The sequence below is a fragment of the Papaver somniferum genome, chromosome 7 (genome assembly GCF_003573695.1).
Source record: "Papaver somniferum cultivar HN1 chromosome 7, ASM357369v1, whole genome shotgun sequence".
NCBI lineage: Eukaryota > Viridiplantae > Streptophyta > Magnoliopsida > Ranunculales > Papaveraceae > Papaver > Papaver somniferum.
The window spans coordinates 130,176,337-130,181,190 of record NC_039364.1 but is presented as its reverse complement, the minus strand read 5'-3'; the positions used below and the strand labels follow the sequence as shown (position 1 = coordinate 130,181,190).

General features: G+C 37.5%; 1 long non-coding RNA gene across 1 annotated transcript; it reads left to right on the top strand.

The window, feature by feature from the left end:
- Positions 1-1,770: 1,770 nt before the first annotated feature.
- Positions 1,771-2,958, top strand: LOC113296695. Its single transcript, XR_003333100.1, has 4 exons — positions 1,771-1,908; positions 2,249-2,269; positions 2,496-2,513; positions 2,614-2,958. It is a non-coding gene; the product is annotated as an uncharacterized LOC113296695 (long non-coding RNA).
- Positions 2,959-4,854: the final 1,896 nt, after the last annotated feature.

Sequence of the window (4,854 nt, the reverse complement as noted above, 5' to 3'; positions counted from 1 at the left end):
CAATGTGCAATGCAAGCCTATGACTTAAATAAAAATTTTATTTGCGCTGGATTTTTATAAGTTTATAAATGTCCTATTAGTTTTAACTGTTTTGTGCTTATTAAATTTTTAATAATGTAATTTATTTTTAATGAAATTAATTTTAAAACATAGAATTCATAGGTGAAAAATAAATCCGTGCGTAGCACGGGTGATAAACTAGTTGTATCAATACAAAACAAAACAAAACAAAGTATACGACATACCAGACATACCAGCGTGAACCGTATGCTTGATAATCGGCGAAAATCACTGCATACTTTATAAGCAATGTCGCGTATCAACTTTTAAAAGTTTAATGGTGCGTAATGTGAGGCTATTGTTGTGGATGCTACACAGCTAGCAATGTCACAAAGACATTATGTATGAAACACGAAGTACGCAGCTATCAAGTTACATCTGACTGGATGCTTTATCACGGGCACTAATATGCGGGCGTTTTTATGATATACACCCATTTCAAAACCTGTTTTCCGATATGCACCCGTCTTTTTGGATATTTCTAATATACACCCGAAACAATAATTCTGTCATTTTTTTTAATAAAACGGCTAACGACCGTTATCTGTGTAGCTGGCACCACACGAAAAAGACAAAAAATTCCCTATGGGATAAACTCGGGTCCAGATCAATCGAGTTGATAACCTGGTCGACTCTGAAAATCATGCACGTGCACGTCACATGACCTGCAATAAAAACTGTCAGTTAACAGGTGGATTTATCTTGTGCGTTCAAATAAACAGTCACGATTACAACCCTAAATTTTAATGTTTTTCACATCTACACGTATAGTAGTAAAACTTGTGGCCTTGCCCATTCTGCTCTATTAATTTAAATTAGTCTGACCAAGTCAGCAAATCAACCAAATCGTTTTAGCAACAAGATCCATATAAATAGTTCATATATTGTATTCGATTGAAATATTAAACCTGATTCACTAATAAGCATCACGCAGACAATGGAGGATGTGAAATTTCACATGTGCTATTACAACGTCTCACATGAATGCGCGGATGACACATGCAAGTACGTCACCTCACACATTGACATTTATACATATACAAATTCGAGTAAACGTTCACTGTCGAAGAAATATTTATATCCCTTCAGAGAGAAGACTTTCTTTGATAAACGAAGATTAGTGAGGTCAAGAACATGGTGAGCGAGAATAGCGCTCTGGAAATGCAATTTCTTTTCCCCCCGTCTTGTTTGTGGCAGAAAGAAGCCAAGTTTTGTTTTCTTTTATTTTCTGAAGCTGAGAAGGGTGTCTTGATAAGCTATCAATATGTGCCGTATTTGAGGTCCTTTTTGGTTGCTGGGCTTATTCCCACCATTCCCCGAATAAGTCTGTTGTTCATAAATAATAACATGCGCATATAGCTGCCTATAAATGTCAATTACCACTGTTGTCTTGAAATAGCATGAACCATTGCAGAAAGTAAAGAAAAAAAGAAGAAGAAAAATTAGCCTAAACAATGAGTACGCTACACTGCTTGATGCATATCAGTTGACTAGCAAAAAACACTCTTGTAACCAAAAAATTTACACGATCTTTCTCAAATAATTAAATAATGATCATGATAACAAACAATAATTAATGATGCTGCAATACTAATTATGTCCTGTAAAATGCCCTTCGAGAGTTGGATACTTAGTCCCCAGAAAACATCTATAAATAGGAGTATGTCTAAAGGTTTTCTCATCATCAAAAACGAAAAACATTTTACTCTGCCTCTTCTTCATCCTCTTAATTTTGATATTTTCTTCTCATTCTAGTTTCGGATCGAAATGGCAATCAGCTGCAAGGTGAAGATTATAGCCGTCTTGCTTTTCGCATTGTTTGCCATCTCCATGCTCGAATCCACTCAGGTACTAGTCATGTACTCTACATGTTTATTTATTTTATTTTTTTTGTCTTGCAAATCCTAATTTCTCACTGTTTGTTAGTAGTAAGACTCATCGTGTGCTTGAGTCTCACATGAGACTATGAGAGTATTTGATCAACTTTCAGTACTACATTGGCGAGTCTCTTGCTAAACCTTGTTTGCAGGATGCCCCCCTGGCTTTGTAAATAACTTTTTGCTTTTGGACTTAACCGAAAAATGGGAATGCACCATTATTTTTGAATCATAGAAACTCAATTAATTATACTCCACTAATCTTTTGATTTTATAATTAACTTCATTTATTCATTTAATTTCTTTCTCAGGTTTCGGCAGTAGGACTAGGGGTATGTTCTACAATTATATCACTCTAAATTATTTCTTCTTCTTCTTTTTATTTCTACAGTACTCCCTCCGTTAATTTACACACAAACCTGCCTATTATTTTGAAACGGAAGGAATATTTTATCTCAAGTTGTGAACTGTGGTTAACTTACTCTTGTTTTATCCGTGAATTTCATGTTAAAACTATTTGGTTATATCCTGATTTATTGCGGAAATATTACGGACCAGGATCTGCAAAACCAGAGCGTAAGTTTGCTTGTTAGTTGAATTGCTTTTCTTTTTTCTATTCCATATATGTTCTTATCTAGTGCCCTTAGTCGTTAGTCTGATAATCTATTGTTAACAGAATGCAGGTGGAGATGTGCAACGAGGTGTAGTAAGACGAAGCACCGTTTCGATTTTTGCAATGCAGGCTGCATGAGTTGCTGCAGTTCATGTAAGTGTGTGCCCCGAGGTACTTCTGGTTACCGAAGGGTCTGTCCTTGCTACGACACCAAGAAGACTAAAATGGGAGGACCAAAATGCCCTTGATTAATGCTAGTCTTTATGAAATATGAGGGCTAATGCGTTTTTTTGTTCATTAAGTGGTCATTTTTTATCACTATTGATTTAGTTTTGCAGCTTTGTAATTTTTTTTGGCTTTGTTTGATCATCGAGTTGGAAAGATCTTTACTTGTTGTAATCGGGTCATTCTGCCCTAACTCTTTGAATATTTAAATGGTTTTGTGTATTCAAAGGGAAGTTAGCAATGTATTTGGTGTAATGTTATCTGTAGGTACACATTTCATCTTCCGCCACGTGTCCACAGTGGTACACGTGGAGGACATGCGGCTAAGAACATCAAGATATGATATCACACGTGGACAGCCAAGAATCACTTTATCCTATCCCCAGAAAGATATGAGATCTACGGCTGGGGATAGTACGACTGACGCAGACAAGACAGGGGCAGAGGACAACTGTCTAACGCGGACAGACATCTCAACTACCCGCATTAAATACCCTCAAACAGCATACGTGTCAGTCAGCCTGTGTAGGAAGCGCAGATAGGACTGCGTATTCAAACAGAACACACAGATTAAGCCGAGAACACGAAGACTTCTGTGTAAGCGGCACAAGACACAAGAGGATAAGGTATAACGGGCTTCAGAAGTGGACCCCACGTAACCTCCCTATAAATACCCCTCTCTCCCAAGTGAAGAGGGGATCGGAAAAACATTGAGAGGAGAATAGGAGAGAGACAAAGAGATAGAGAAAGTGTAAGTAAAGTTCCTCCTGCTACGCAAGCTTATGTGGATCTCAGTCATTCGACTATTTCTGTAACCATCATACATATAATGAAAAACCCAAACCCGCAGACAGAGATTTGAGTGATGAATCATATAAGTTAATCGTTTCATCTATATTCATGCATTTATACTTTACATGTTCGATTCGATACTTATGGTATATCATGTTCGTACGTTTTATACTTCATCCATTATTTATCTTGTTGTGCGAGCTAAGAACAATGATTGTAGTTGATGAGACGAGGAAGAGTATTAGAACTCTGAGTCAAGGATTCGACATAACCAATTCATCCCCCTCAGGCACAGCTTATTTACTGTATTGTCATGAGTCTGCGCGCATTGTTTGTGAATACTCAGATGATAATGATCTTTGTGTTCACAATCTGGCGCTAGAAACAAGGATCTTCATCCCGGTAAAAGATTTATCTTCTCCTGTGACTTGTTTCAGGCTTCGTTTTCTGAAAATAACGATGCATGGAACATTACGATTTTTTCCGTTCATGATTTCAAAAATCAAAATTTTGAACAGATCCGCGTTTATCTAAGTAGATCTGATTCTTCAGGCATTTTCTAAGTTTTCACGTCTTTGAAAATCAAAATTATGAACAAATCCGCGTTTATCTAAGTAGATCTGATTCTTCATGCATTTTCTAAGTTTTCACGTCTTTGAAAATCAAAATTATGAACAGATCCGCGTTTATCTAAGTAGATCTGATTCTTCATGCATTTTCTAAGTTTTCACGTCTTTGAAAATCAAAATTATGAACAAATCCGCGTTTATCTAAGTAGATCTGATTCTTCATGCATTTTCTAAGTTTTCACATCTTTGAAAATCAAAACTTCGAACAGATCTGCGGTCATCTACATAGATGGGCGCCTTAAGTATTTTCAAGATTTTATACCTTTGAGAACTCAAAACGCTAATAGATATCACGTGGGGCCCATTGTCTTCGTGATTTTTTCTCTCTCTTTCAGGAAAATATTAAAAAATGGAGAAAAGCAAAGATGCCGGGAAGGAAAAATCTTCGTCAAAAGAGATGCCAAGGACAACCCCAGTGGTAACTAGGAGTAAGCAGAGAGGTGAAAAGCTAAAGGCAGCGGATAGGGCGCGGGATAATGCAGAAAGCACGGCCCCCATCAATGCCAACATCATCGCCGCAAACGCAGTAAATGCCGCGGCAGCCAAAGCAGGAGCTTCAAGAGCTGGCGGATCCAAAGTTGGAGATCCCAGAGTAACCAATGCTCAACTACAGGAACATCAGGAAGTCGTAGCAGAGTCAGGAATACAACAACCCCTC